This window comes from Podarcis bocagei, assembly GCF_964188305.1.
Source record: "Podarcis bocagei genome assembly, chromosome: 1".
Taxonomy (NCBI): domain Eukaryota; kingdom Metazoa; phylum Chordata; class Lepidosauria; order Squamata; family Lacertidae; genus Podarcis; species Podarcis bocagei.
Genome location: NC_138125.1, coordinates 86,946,885 through 86,962,746, shown reverse-complemented (window position 1 = coordinate 86,962,746; position 15,862 = coordinate 86,946,885). Strand labels below are relative to the sequence as shown.

At 43.7% G+C, this 15,862-nt stretch overlaps 1 protein-coding gene across 5 annotated transcripts in view; it reads right to left on the bottom strand.

Annotated features, from left to right (window-relative positions):
- SPTB (spectrin beta, erythrocytic) overlaps positions 1-8,416 on the bottom strand; it is a 91,492-nt gene extending 83,076 nt beyond the window's left edge. For 2 of the 5 annotated variants that reach the window (XM_081203612.1, XM_081203608.1), the window contains exons 1-2: positions 8,251-8,416; positions 5,189-5,257 (exon numbers count right to left, since the gene is read on the bottom strand). The gene's annotated coding sequence lies outside the window, so the exon portion shown is untranslated. Of the gene's footprint in view, positions 1-5,188; positions 5,258-7,754; positions 7,868-8,250 lie in introns of those variants that run through there. The other 3 variants (XM_081203610.1, XM_081203609.1, XM_081203613.1) reach the window with 3 other exon arrangements.
- Positions 8,417-15,862: the final 7,446 nt, after the last annotated feature.

The window sequence follows — 15,862 nt, the reverse complement described above, 5'->3', positions numbered from 1 at the left end:
AACTAATATGACTTATAAAACTTTTAACTTGCAACTCTGCTGCAGAATTTAATTTGAAACTGAATATTTCAAAAATTGCTCCTGGATTTGTCTTTGAAAGAAACATATACTTTGGGTTCAAAGAACCATGAGCAGAAGGAGAAAATATTGATGGTGGTGTTCTGAAAGCTCTTGAACAAGTGCTAGCAGACTCCTCATGGTGTAGTGCCGCAATGTATTGAGGGTTCTGTTACAGTATGAGCAACATGGTGAAGAATACAAGATGTAAACTCTACAGTGGGCCGTAACAAGGTCTGAAGAAAGAGCTTGTGCAAAGTCACACAGACTTCTGATCTCATGCCATGTTCTTCTCTGCTTTCAGAAGAGACCTTCAAATTCATGTTCATGTGTGGTATGAGAACAGATAGGTAACGCTGATAGAAATGTAGCTTTAAAAAATCACTCTATGAGAGGAACCCATGAAGAGAACAGAAGCTCCATATTGTGAACCCTTTGGGGATATTGCTAAGTACTGTAATGCCAAAACAATCCTTACCCAGAGGAGCTGCATTTAAAAAGAATAAATTTTGATTCCCATGAATTCAAAACCTGTTTCAAGATCGAAAATGCTACACCAAATTCGCCTTATGAGGCATGACTGAAGATTAAGAACAAGATTTACCTTTCCATTTGTCTCTTTATTAGGCTAGACATAACAGTTAAGAGAATCATGTGTGCACACATACGCACAAACAAAAACCTGCAAAACGACATAGTTGTGTTGCAGCAAATCATCAATAAGATCCACAAAGATGATTAATTAAGGAAGGGTAGCATCTGGGAATTTACAACACCAGAGGTAATTCTTCAAATGATTTTACAGTGGACAAGCAATTTAATGCAAGTTTCCAATGATGTGGTATAGCCAAAGAGACTAATGTGGTCTCTGGTTGTATTAACATCGAGTAATGAGAACATAAAACAATTTACCCCTGTTGATTGTTTACAGCAGTGGCAAGATTCCTTCTAAAATATTGCACAGAGTTCTGTGTTCCACATTTAAAAGAAACTGGAAAACTGGAGAGATTACAGAAGAGGCGCTACAATAGTTAAGTCTGACAACAGCAAATGGGGGAAAAAAAACTTTATTTTGCCTGTCCAGTGCAAAACCACTTTTCTCTCTCATATATATAGTAAATTGGATTAATCTATGACCCATCAAACCACACACTGACACAGCTCAATATCTATGTATGCCATCTCACCAGAAGCAGTAAACCACCTGTTTTTGCAGCCTGTCTGGGGATGTGGAAGAGGAGTGTTGCCAATCATTTGGCAGGACACAATTCAAGGCTGGTGGGCTGTGTTTGACCTTATGGAACACAAGTTGTGCTGGGCTCCATTAGGAAGCTCAGCCCATTGATGAGGTTAATGTGTGTTTTCTGTACTCAAGTTCTACCGAGGGAAGTGACATCTAGTGCTTACAGATTAGAAATCTGACACAAGGCTCATGAAAGCTAGCAGTTAAAATATGTATATTATTATAGATGAGGATTCTGTGGCTGGAGTTTCCCTCAACCCCCCCACCCATTTCTTAAAAAGTAGTCACAGGGTGTGGGGCAATTTGGATTTGGGATGTGGTAGAGGGGAAGGGATCTAACTATTTGAACCTGTATTTATTCTAATCTCTTCCCAAGAATGCTATTGACTATAAAGAGGGAAACATATGAACTCTGTGTACTTGTTAAGGCTTCCTCTTTGCACCCAACAGCACTTTCAGAGGGAAATTTGGATTGGGGCTGCAGCACACACACAAACTGAAGTCCTAATCTTGCCACTAGTCATTCTCCCCTCCATTTTCCTCAAGTAAGGCCAGCACGTATACTGCTAGCTCCTGAATCCACCAACCTCTTGAAAAGCATGGTCTGGCAAGAAATTTGGAAAAGCTCAAGACAGATTTCCACCAAGAGATAGCCATCTATGCCTGCTCCAATGTCTACCAACAACCCCCCCCCCAAGGTGTCACACTAGGTACCTTCCAAATATCACATGGGTGCAGATTAATCAAAAGGAGCAGGTGCCACTGAAGACAATGCATGAGGCATCCCTTCCAGATCAGGGGTACATTTGATCCCCCAGTGACCCTTGGAAAACCTGCAACTGGCTTTCCTTACAGCTTTACTCTTGAGAAGATGAAAACACCTTGTTGTGAGTAATTCACATAGAAGCAGACAGGCTTGAGTCACCCAGCTCCATTTGTTTTCATTCTGTTTTGTCCAATTGTCTTCTTACCTTCTCTTGTTTATTCTTAATAAAAAGTCTAATGTAATTTGGCTGCTGGGGTTTGAAGTGTGGTTTTGCCAAACACAGTGATTCTGGTAATTTCCCATATGTGCTACTAGGGAAGAAGAGTGGGGTTTCATGGAGAGGCAGTTGGATGTGGATGCTAACAGAGGGAACTGGCTCGGAAATACAGGGTGTTTGTCTCAGGACAGCAGGCACCAATACTTCTTTGAGGACCCCAGGTTTCCCTCCCATGTGGAACTGTAAGTCTAAAACAGAGCAGTGGGGGCAGCAACTATTGGGAAATTAAGAGACAATTGGCCAACAATTGGCTGTTATGCAGCAGTTGCGCAAGGAAGGTTGCCAGCCGTTCTTCCTAGCCTTCTCTCCTTTTGTTACAACCACAAAAACTCATTTTCTTTTCAAGAAAAAAAGGAGAGAGTTCCAACCACAGGACTCCCATCCATGTTGATGACTCAGGGAAAGGCTCCAGCTCAGAGGGAACACTTTGCACACAGGTGCAGTGGCGTAGCGTGGGTTGTCAGCACCCGGGGCAAGGCAAGTAATTTGCGCCCCCTAACCCGTGGATTTGCGCCCCCTAACCCCCAGATGTTGTGGCCGGCCCCCCCTGCACCCCCCACGCTACGCCACTGCACAGATGGTCCCATGTTAAATCTCCAGTTAAGGTTTGGAGTGTCTGAAACCTTGGGCAGCCGCTGCCAATCAGTGTAGACAGTAATGAGCTATATGGAGTGATAGTCTGACTTGGCATAAGGCAGCTTCCTATGTTCGGATGGGGTACCCCAAGTTTGTTGTAGAATATGTTTATTGCTCTGATAATAATCTAACTGTATTTTTTTTATTATTATTAAAGGAGAGAACTCATTACATAGAGTTTGGCCCATGCTGGAAAGGGCTCCCCTGCTTTTAAGATTATTATTATTTCACATACCACTGAATGCCAAAACAGCTCTACAATGGACAGAGTGAATCAGGTGTGGATTCTCCAGTAAGAAAAAGCACACAGCACTTAAAGGAATGGATGTGTTGGCTAGCATCAGATTGGGCAACTTTAAAAACCAAATACTGTACAACAGTGAGCCAATAATGAAGGGCTTCTTGCTTTATCACACTAAATATGTTGGACTGGGTTCAGACCACTTGTATCAACTCACTAAGAATTCTAAATTTCAAACAATATAGCCTCACAATCCTTTTGTACAATTCTTCTTTGAAAGCAGAAGAAAAGGTAACATATTATTTGCCCAGCCATTTCACAGTTTCAGTAAAAGTTCACACTGTAGCGTCTGTAAAGGAGTTCCAGCTTAGACAGTAGGCTCCAGCACATGGATCAGTATGGAAACATAAGGTTTTAGGGCCAGTCTCCTGAACCCTAAGATCAGGAGACAAAAGAAAACAACCTGAGCAGACCAAGCCATATCCAGATGCGACTCTTCAACCGGAGTTGGCATATTCTCCAGCTAATTTCAGTATAAAACATATTGGCTAGGACCTGTATTTGGTCTGAAAACGCATTTCCTCCAGATTTTTTCCCCTTGTGTTAACAACATTTCACAAGTTGATGCATTCCATATGAAAAGAACACCCACTTGAAAGAACGTCCAGCTGGGGAAACAGTGACATAGTCTGTCAAATTCAGGTTCAGTTCCTTCATTGCTTTTCAGGGCTAGCCTGGGAATCAAACTGCATAGTAACTTCTAATTATTTAATCTAGATTGTTCTCTAACTTATGAAAAACAGTATTCAGAATATTGCAGTAAAATAATGTATTTATTGAGTAATATTATAGCAACAAATGTGATTTCCTCACCGCTACCACCATCAATAACATACAAACTTAAGTCATAACAAAATCAAAGGAAAGCCATAAGTATATCCTTTCATGTCCCGGTTCAGGAAATATTTGCCAAGGTGACATAAAACAGAACAGATGCAAATCGCATCTACTTGTATGAAACATACTATTATATTAGCATGCCAGTCATCTCCAACTTTGGGGAAATAGTTCCTTGATAGATGGTTGCATGGCAGCTCAAGGCTAACGTATGAGACGAGAGTAGACTAGACAGGCCTTACAAGAGTTTCAACATGTTCAGTACAATATAAAAAATAAAAAAGCAAGCCGATTCCTCCCCTCAAAAAGCTGATATGAGTTGGTATCCAACCAATATGGGTTTAGACTGATATGGTAGTAAACTATATGCATTGCACTGAGCTTCCTAAAGGAAGGGGAGGAACCACAACTCAATGGGAAGGACACATGCTTTGCCTGCAGATGATCTCCAGGTACAATCCCTGAAATCTTCTGTTAAGAAACCTCAGGTGGCAGAGTCTGCCTGAAGCCCTTGAGAGTCACTGCAGCCTATGCTGAACCAGATGGACAAATAGTCTGTCCTGATATAAAGCAGCTCCCTATCTTATTTGAGAATGTGATGCTGCTGACCAACCCTAACCTACATACCTGAGTACTTTCTTATTTAAGGATACTTTATATGGAGCATTTTCTCCTGAGTAGAGGATAAGCCACATACGAAATAGACCTTAGTCCCATCTCAATCTTCTAATACCAATAACTCCCTCCAATCACAACAGCCACCAGTCAGGGAAAGAATGCCACAGAATTTGTCAAAATTGCTCCACATCCCAGCTACAGCAGCACCACTGGAAGAAGCAAGGCAGTGTGATTGCTCAACTCCTGATGTGCCTGCCATTTGCAAGGGGCCATGGATAGTGTCAGCACAACACCATGTCTGGCACAGGGCAGTCCTTTAGATTATACACAAACAATGGTGGCACAAATGGAAAAGCAGAAAATATGGATGAAAAAATCCCAGGCTAATTTTGAGGTAGCCTATTTAGGCAGTGCCACAAGACAGATGGGATCACAGGCAGATTTGATGCTTACTGTGGAGGGAGCGCAAGATGGGCTGACGAAGGAGGTTGATCTGGGCACTGCGAATGGTTTGTAGAGAGACTGCAGATACAACACAATGAAGAACAAAGCATAAGAACTAAGAATAGGATGTTTTTAGGCACATTATACACAATTGGTTGGTACAAGAGAGAGAGAGAGAGAGAGAGAGAGAAAGCTAATAATAGCACAGCCCGCAACGGCTAACAGATATTTAGGCTAAGAAAAGCAAGGGTATTTTTTTGTAAGTCCCATATCTTTTGTCTCTATATTTCTACCCCTTCTCTAATTTCTGACACATCGGAGAAGATGCACAATTTGCAGAAATAGCAAGGAGTCAAATCGGGGTTTTTTAATGTATTACCAAACAATAACAGTTGTCTTTTCCACAGACAGATAGTCTAGATTATACATAAATCAGGCACTGAATATCACACAAACCTTTTTCTTTATCAATACAGATAGGGGGAAAATAGCAACAGCCTTGCTACTGGACCTTTCCACCCTCAACAGAAGAAACATGTTTTTGGAGACTGGGAGAGAAACACTTACATTGCCCTTTTCAGTATAGATATTTGACTAAGTCCCAGACAAGATATTTATTTTATAAGTTTTGTGATAACAATAATTTATGACTCTGACCACAGATAATGAATAGGTATGGAAAGTGTGTGTGTGTGTGTGTGTGTGTGTGTGTGTGTGTGTTGGAAAAGGATACCTATATAATGCAGCCATAAAACTGAGAGTTAATGCTAATAGGCAGGCAGCCAGGCAGGCAGGCAGGCAGAAAGACTTTGTTCATCCCTGCTTTTACAGATTATTTTGTATGTGGTTATGAATTGTACAGACACACACACACCACAGAAATAACAAGCAGAAGCTCAATTAACACAATGCATTAAATGGTGTATGCCCAAACTCTTCTCCCCAATCACATTTAGATGGGAAGAAGTCCTCTTCAATGTCACTGATGATTTCCCCTATGACATCACAGTCCAAGGCTGCAATCCTAAACTTGTTCCCTGCAATTACTTCAAAGTAAAAATGCACAGTGAAATCCCTGAGACATCCACAAAGCGTATCACACAATTCTCTCATATTCAAAGTTTTGCAGACATTATTTATAACCACAGGTATACCATTATTTATATCAATAGTTATTATTATTATTTTCTAATTACCTTTACTTAAAAGAAAGAAGGAAGGCAATCCTAGGATGAAAGATGACTATATTAAGAAATAGGAATTGCAATACCATACCATTTGCAGACTGAGAACTGCTTGGCATCTAAACTGATACAGCCTTATAGTCTACACTAACTGTACTTGTCACACCAATAAATATGAGCAGACAAAAGTTGCAGCCCAAGGTTCCCCTGCAGGCCAAGCAAGTAAAATACTCTTCGTCCATTATTTGTCGGTTTCAAGCCTCTGCTGTTCTGAACACTGAAGGTGCCAAACTGAAGCCTAGAGCTGTTCTGAACAAACAAGCCCACATCTATATAGATAGGTAGGTACAGCAACCACATTAACCCACATAAACAATGCAGATCACAAGATGACGTTTAAGGCTTCAGCCTCCTGCATCTCTTTATTTATTTCTCTCATAATATTTATATACCACTTGATTGAGGTTTTTCTACAAAGCAGTGACATAACAAAGTGCATTTTTAAAAAATCTAGAAAAATGGCAAAAACTTTAAAATCAGATTTGGTTCATGACATCTTTGCTATGCCCTTGTGACAGAATGTATGAGCTACAGAATGATTTCTGTAGAATGTGGAGGGACATAACTTGCAACTTCAGTTTGCTTACACATGCTTATTGTGAGGACAAACAAATTATGGGGCTAAAAAAATCCAGCACATGAAATGTTAGCTCGCAATTTAGGTAAGAAGTTAAAGGGAGAGTCCTGCCCTGTGCAAAAAAAATACAGGTTAATCGTTACTGGTTTTATGTAACATCAGCACAGAAGGCTCTGTCCTTACCTTGTCTTTACTCCTGTAAAAACAAACACACTTTTTCTAAAATTGAATGACTGAAAAAAGCCATATTTACAACATAAAACAATGTCTTGCCTGCACCCAACAAATGATACAAAGCTACTACAACTTGCTTACATCAACCCATGCGACCCTCCTCAAAACAGAGATGCTCCAATGCTGAACCCCATTAACTGAGTATTACAAATGTGTGGGACAATATAATATTGCATCACCTAGTGCTCCTTTCCAGGTTTGAGACATACATTTATACAAAAGGAAGCAGGAGCAAGCTATAAATCACACGTCCAAACAGGTTCCAGGGGGCAAGTGTGCAAGAGGCAAATCCGGGAGGTGGCGGACCTCTTATTCTACAGTACGCAGCAAAAGCAACAAAGTCTTGTAGCACAAGCCATTTATTGTCTTGAAGGCACAAAACACCTTGCAGGGGGGAACGGTAGGACCACAGCAGAATTCAAGCAGGCATGCTGTCTCCCAAGTCCCGACATCGACACCCCTAACGTAACAGTGTGTGGGAGAAGGAGACATGGTTAGGTGTCTGGGAAAGGTTACCCACCACAAAGGCTCCCTTTCGAGATTCCACTTCCAGGTGCGCTGCTGGGAATGGGACAGTTCCAAAATCTTTTAAGAGGCAGATTCACACGCGCACGCAAACTCCTAACTTTGCCTTCTCCTCAGCCCCATCGCTCCCGCGCCTTTCCCGTCAGCAACCTTGGCTCGGATCTAGGGGGCAGCCGAGAATTTTAACTTCTCTTCTCAGTGGGCCAACGCCAACCCCCTGGCTGTCAGCCTCGGAGAAGGTGGGGGGCGGCGGCAATAAGGAACTGCAAGCCTTCCCCTCTCTTAATTCCCCCCTCGGTGTTCCTCACCGCCACAACATCCGTTCGCTCTTATAAGAACCCCGCCTGCTTGGGGCGGCAAATGACTGCGACATCGCGACCTCCCCCTCCCCACCTCCTCCTCCTCCAGCAGCCCGAGCCACCACCTGCCCGACTCCATCCCTCGCCGTGCGCTCCAGGTGCCAAGCGGCGTCTCTCCCTGGTCAGACTCACCTGCCTGGGGCACCAGCAGCACAGAGCGCGGGGCGGCGGTGAGACAGAGACCCGCGGGGGCCCGGGTGGTCCTAGGAGCGCTGAGCGGAGCCGCCCTGCCAGCCGGCGATATAAATAACATTATCTGGGCGTGCAGGGACATTCCTGCCCAGGGACAGCTCTGCTGCCCGGCCCAGATAGCCCTGCTCCCTCCGGGGAGGGAACAGAGAGAAGGGGGGAGGCGGGCGGGGGAGGAGGCGCCTGCCCTGCAATGCAGCACAGCGGCCCCCCCAGGCCAGCGCCAGCAGCGGCACCTGGCGATGCCCAGCACAGCAGACGCCGCCGCCGGTACCTGCCTCTTGCTGCTGTTGCCCAGAGGCTGAGAGGGAGTCCTCCGTTCCTCCCCAAAACAACCCCCCACCCTCACCCGCTCCCCTAAGGCGGGCGGCGCCCGGTGCAAGGCGAAAGTGTGTGAGGTCGCTTTCTCCTCAGGCACAGCAGCCCTTGCACGAGGCGCTCCAGGGAGAAGGAGGAGCAGGGAAAGCGCCGCGCGCGCTCCAGACCGCAGGAGCCACAAGCAAAGGCAGAAAGGGGCGGGGGGGGCACAAGTGGGAAAAGGCGCCAGAATCTTCTCTCTCTCTCTCGAGGCGCGAGCGTGAACGCCAAGCTGTGAGGGAGATCTGCCACAGGCAGGCTGGCAGCGTGCTGCTCCGGCGAAGCGGGAGTCGCCTGGGATACCCCGGGCAAATGACTGGGAGGGAGGGAGGGAAGCCGGCCTTGGCTCCTCCCGCCTCTTGCAAAAACGCGCGCCGCTCCGTTAGGCGACTGACGGGAAAACGCCGCGGTGTGTTGGTTCCCCCCTTCGCCTGACCCACCACGCGCGGCTAAAAGGCCAGCTAGGGCGCTGGGTGGCCGTATGCCAGAAAAACAGCCTCACTGGTTAAAAAGAATTGGCAGTTTTCCTCACGCACACGCGCCCCACCCGCGCGGCTGTATCTCTGCTTCCCGCTTTTTTTCCTCAGCGAGTGGAAAATGGGAAGTTTACAGGTTCCAAGCCCCGCGCGCGCCCCCGGTGGGCTTTTGTGTGCGTTTTCGTGCTGCCCACCGAGCAAGTTGTCTCGAGAGGAGCTTCTTCCTTCCTTCACTTGCAGCAGAAATCCCAAGTCACGGCGATCGATCAAGCTGCGCTTCAGATTGCTAGCTCTGCTGCCCTCAACAATTTGTTCCGCATCAGAACCAAAGCGCGGCAGGCAGCAGAGAAAGCAAGAGCTGGATCCCCAACCACGGGCGCAGCAGCATTTTTCTGCGCGGCGAAACTACCAGGGAAAGGCACGCCGAGGACTGAAACGCTCCTTACAGACCCAACACGCGAGACAAGAATTTATGCAAGCGGAGGGAGGCGATTGACTCACACCTTCGTAAGAGCTGCAGAGACGCTCGCGGGCATCGGACGAAGGCTGAATCCGCTTTTCAGGTCCCGGCTGCAGCAGGATTGTTGCAATGCAAACTCCTGCTTCTCCCAAGTCAACAAATCCCGTTCGCTAAACGAAAGTTGCTTGTGTGGCAGACGGTCACCATTGACACAAACACATGGTTTGCTCGCATTAATGTCCTGTCGCTAAGACATGCTTAGAGGAGGTTGTGCATGCAGGAATTAATGTTCTTGATAGCTTTAGACGTTTTTAAAAAGTAATAAACAAAATTTAAGGTATTTATGTGCATAACAAAAATACTGGAATATTTTAAATGGAAACCACTGGAGCATCTTGACGCCTATTCAGGACCAAGAAGCAGAGGAACAGTCTAGAAGGAGTGGGCAGAAGACAGACGGCGATCTACCAGAACTCTGAGTGATTTGTAGAGGATCAGTAAGGATTCTGACTCCCAGTTGTTTAAGAATAAATAACACAAGCAAAAAAAATATCCCTTGCTCTCATCTAAATTAGGCTACTAATATGAAGAAAGCTTGGAGATGGGGTACAAGAACTAGGTTTTTACAGGGGTTTTAGGATTTACTCAGATGTGTCCTGTTCTTCAATCCCAAGGGTATGTTGTCCCACACTCAATACTATTTTGCACTTGGCTCCAGTGCAAAGATATTGTCAAGGCTGAAGTCTGCCTGCTGGTGGTCTAGAACACATCTTCTTAAGAACATAAGAAAAGCCCTCCTGGATCAGGCTAAAGTCCCATGTTTTTCACAGCTGCTTTTCTGGTGCTTATGGGAAGCCTGGAAACAGGCCATGAGCACAACAGTACCCCCCCCCCCAATTTGCAATTACCAGCAATTGGTAATCAGAAGGATACAACCTCAGATTCTGGAAGCAATACACAGTAATAATAATAATAATAATAATAATAATAATAATAATAATAATAATAATAATAATAATAATAGTATTTATACCCTACCTTTCCCCCAGGCAGAACTCAAAATGTCTTACAGAGAAAAACAAGAATTGCTAAAAACAAAAAATTATAAACAATTAAACATGAACAGAATTAAAACTATATACATATATAAAATCTGTTCAAAACATACAAATAATTATGATAAAAACAGCACAACACCAGCCCTTTCATTAAAAGCAGTCTATTTCCTAAATCTCATTGGAGCAAGGAGGTCTTCACCTGCCAGTGGAAGGACAACAAGGAGGGAGCTAGTGAATTTTTTTAAGGGAAGGGGTTCCACAATCTGGGAGCAGCCACCAAGAAGACCCTTCCCTCTGTCCCCACAAAAATGCCTAGTAACCATTTATGGCCGCGTGTACCGTAATTTGTCTAAACTCCTTTTAAAGGGAAGGGTTTGGTGATGTCTCCTCTGGACAAAAAATCATAGGAGTCACTGCACTGCCTCTTTGTCACTCCCAATGTAAGGTATTATTATACTCCTGGGTCTTGAGCAGGGTGGGAATCCAACAAAAGCACTGTTTTAGACCTCAAAACATTCTCAGCATTCCCTCTGCATTTTGTAGGTGAATTAAACCAATTTTAGGGTGTAATAATAATAGCTATATTAAAATTATTACAAAAAATTAATGCCCCAGCCTGATCACATTTAGTCAAACATTCTATTTCTGACTGAAATAGTTGCCCAGGAGCAAGAAAAATCTGAATCAGTTTCTAATATATTGTGGATAAGCTGCTATGGGGGCTTTGGAATTAGGTCACTGGCAACTTCCAGGCATTTACAAATATACAATATAGTCTGAGCATAGGTCGAGATTGACATTTTAAGAACACAACATGTGCTTCAAAAACTTATGCAGCTCCAATCTATCTCTTTAACCCTCTGTCTCTCCAAATGTGTTGTCCACCCTGCCCCTTGCTTACACCAATCACACCCCATCCCCATGGGTGAAGTGGAAAAGAGGCTTCCTTCTTTCCAGACTCAGAACAGGCTAGGGCTACTGACCAGCCATCTTTATAACAAAGGAGTTACCGGTACTTGCCTGGGTCATTAACACAATCTCCAGCAGTCTGACTGGTTTAATCAGTTTAAAAGTCTTACAATGATAGAACCATGGAGTTGAAAGGGAAACCCCAGGAGATCATTTAGCTCAAGCTTCAATCCATTAACACTATTTGTAATCACTCCATAATTTCCTCATTAAATCCTGTGCAGCATTTTCTTTGCTTCAGTCATTTAGGTCATCAAAAAGGAAAAGTGTACAGTGCGCATATTGCCCCAATTCAAATTCAAACTTGTCTCATTTCTACTAATGTCTCATTTTTGTTTGTTACATTGTCCATTTGTTCTATCTTAATACAGGATTAGGGACGCGTGTGGCACTGTGGGTTAAACCACAGAGCCTAGGACTTGCCGATCAGAAAGTTGGCGGTTCGAATCCCCGCGACAGGGTGAGCTCCCGTTGCTCGGTCCCTGCTCCTGCCAACCTAGCAGTTCAAAAGCACGTCAAAGTGCAAGCAGATAAATAGGTACCGCTCCGGCGGGAAGGTAAACGGCGTTTCCTTGCGCTGCTCTGGTTCGCCACATGACCTGGAAGCTGTACGCCAGCTCCCTCGGCCAATAAAGCAAGATGAGTGCCGCAACCCCAGAGTCGGTCACGACTGGACCTAATGGTCAGGGGTCCCTTTTCCTTTATGAGGGTTCTAGGACCCTGCCAGAACCTTGCGCCTCCTTCCCCAAGCCTGGTGCCTGGCTGGCTTAGCTGACTTTGGGAAGGCAGTGCTATGGCTGATGTGGGGGTGTCCATTTTTAGCCTCACCATGTGACAAGGCAGTGTGTGGGCCGTGGGTGGGTTCCGCGTCAAAGTACTCTTGCAGCCCACTTAGTATGAAAAGTTGGATAAATTGCCCTGGGATAAATAGTGGCAAGAGCTTTCATTAGCTAGCTAGCTATTTCAGACCTGTAGAACTGTGTGAGCTATTTGGTGAATGACGCCCACTCCAGTATAGTGTTATAAGAATTTTAAGGTTTTAGATATACTGTATAATAAATGTTCATAAATGTACCAAGCAAACACGTACATAAATATATAAACCACATGTCTGAAGCAGCACAGGAAGACAGTCCTGAAACCATTTTAACTCCCAAACTGACCAAATGTTTAAGTAATTACCATCTCAAAGGAATGGCCAGACTACCAGAAAAGGCAATCAGATAAGGCATTATCAGATAACCTGGCAGACAGGAAAAACAACAACATTCAAATTTCTGTTGTAGACCACCTTTTCTGTGATGTAGGTATGATGTACCTGGGGGGTGGTCTTGGGCTACACCCCTTCTGTGATGTATGTATGATGTTTTTGGGAGTAGTCCTGGACTCCAGGGCTGCCAATTTAAAATGTCTATATAAGGACTTGCGCGCATGGCTCGGGATCCTCCTCCTCTCTCCTGCGTGTTGGGGAGCACCCTGTTGCAGCAGTTAATAAAGATCAGGCTTACTAGCTGCTTTGCTTCTCAATATTCTCTGGTTGGTCTCTGTTATTTTCCCCTACCGATAGAGAACCTACAAAAGGACTCTATATGGGCTCTTGGGAAAGGAGCAGTGTTTTTTCTCATAACAATAGCAATGGGACCTTCATAATGGGACAGCCATTTACACCTGGTGTTTAGTTGGGGGGTGTTCCTGTTTATTAGGAGAAGCAAGATCTATGGTTGTTTTATTTGTTATTATAGGCATATCCTCCTCCCCTTCAAGCAAATTCCCAGGGCAGTTGTTGGAAGACAGTTTGAACTTTTGGGTGCAATCCTGTATCCATTAACTGGAAGTAAACCCCACTAAACATAGTAGAACTTAATTCTGAGTAGACACGATAGGCTTGCACTACTAGACTCACATTTTTTTCCTTTAGAGTAAAAACAAACAAACCGTTGCACAGCTGCACTTGCTCTCAGGTAGAACTTATTTTTGTTAATAGCCAGAGCAGATGGTTGAAGGTAACAAAATATGGTAAGGCTGGAGATAGTTTGTAACATTTATTAAGTTAGTTATAATATTTGTACTCTGCCCTTACTTTGTCAAAGGAGCTGATTACAATATATTGTACTTCTGGCTGCTCTGTAAATTGAAGGAGCTATGGGAGCTGTAGTGAGCTGAGAGGCTGCTCCAGATGTTTTTAATCAATTTAAAATATAACTTGTATGACTTATGATTTGCTGCTGCACAGTAACAAGGGGTGGAAACAGGCTATTTACTAATATTGATGTCTCTGTCCTCTTCTATATAGCCTGGAGTCGAAAGCACAAAATGTCAGAAATGCTTCAAATATGACATTTAGTATAGCTTTTTTTCTTGGAGATAAATTTCAGAACAGCACCACAGAATGACTCAAAAACAATTTGCCGAGCCCTAAGGAAGCACAAACATTTTCAATTAAATAATGGACAGAATGGGAAGGGTATACTTTGTCAAAACTTCTTTCACTTTTATAATGAAAAGAGGGCTGCAGTTCTGTGCACTCTTACTTTGAGATAAGTCTCATTAAACAATAATTGCAATCTGAATCATGTCTCTTCAGAAGAACTAAGTAGGACTTAATTCAATTGGATTTACTTCCAGGTAAATGGGATTAAGATTGCAACCTTAAAGATAAAGGGACCCCTGACCATTAGGTCCAGTCGCGGGTGGTGGCGCTCATCTTGCTTTATTGGCCGAGGGAGCCAGCGTACAGCTTCGGGTCATGGGGCCAGCATGACGAAGTCGCTTCTGACAAACCAGAACAGCGGTACCTATTTATCTACTTGCGCTTCGTGCTTTCAAACTGCTAGGTTGGCAGGAGTAGGGACCGAGCAACGGGAGCTCACCCCGTTGCAGGGATTCGAACCACCAACCTTCTGATCTGCAAGTCCTAGACTCTGTGGTTTAACCCACAGCACAACCCACATCCCTCAATGCACAGTGAAGTTAAATGAAACAATGTTGATTTAAACAGATTTATATGGCAATATTAAAGTCAGTCAAGATGCTATCCTCAAACATTTTCTTCAGCAACAGTCCCACTGACTTAAATCCCACCATACCTTTAAAGCACTTTCTCTCCCCCCACATCCAAATAATATTGGGACCTGTGGTTGCTGGGAAGTGTAGCTCTGTGAAGGGTGAACTACAGTTCCCAGGATTCTGGGTGTGGGTATGTGCTTGGGAAATAGTTATTTTTATTTCCTGAAATTAATTTTTTTGTACTTCTAGCTGTGATCCTACTCTTTAATTTCTGATGCTTTTATTTATTGTAATATTAATAAATAGCTTACCATGAACCTTTGAGTTTGAAGAAACAGGCCTGCTGTCATGGCATGGCATTCCAACCATATCTGTGTTAATTTAAATTGAACAAGATCACATTAAATCCATATATATTGATTTAACTTGAATGTGAACAAGAATCCATGCATTCAAGATCTAACTGCAGGAATCTAGAGTGTCTTGCCATCTCTCTCCGCCTGCCCCCCCCCCATCCTCACAGTTTTGGGACCAGTTCACAACCTGAAATGGATTAGCATTAGTACATACTTTCCTTCCATTTTAAGAGGTGTGGATGTGGAAGATAAAAGCCTCAAAATTTAGGTGACGTGCAGAGAGCCTATGTCCACCAGATTAGTCCACAATATGTTGCACATCTGACAACTGGGCCCCAGTGCTGATGGGAATGTTAGACTGCCTTGTTCTGTTCTATCATGTCACTTTCTGCATTATTCACTCATAGATAGCAAATCCTTCAGGAAAACAAATGAGCTACTACATAATTATCAAAATAATTTAATGTGAGCTACAGGATAGAATTGCCCCTAAGAAATAACTACTGTGACCAACCAACCTCAAACCCAAGCATTTGGAAGCCTAAAATCTCAGCATTTTTATTTGCTTGACTTGTTTTTGCTTAATTAACATCTGGCAGTGAATGTCTATTAGCCAAACTCTGTGAAACTCATCAGCAGACAACAGCTCTGGCTGAAGCACTGCAATTGCTCCAGGAAACTCCACTTAAACTAACACTCAAACAATGTGTGGGAGAAAGGTAATTAAAAGCAGGGGTGGGGAAAACTGGAAATAAGATAGTAGGTTTTCAGAAGAAGAGCACAAAGTTAACCACCTTCATTTTTTTCAGTATTGGTATTTATGAAACAGACATTTTGTAATACAAACCTGAAAAGCTAATTGAGGCAGGTGTT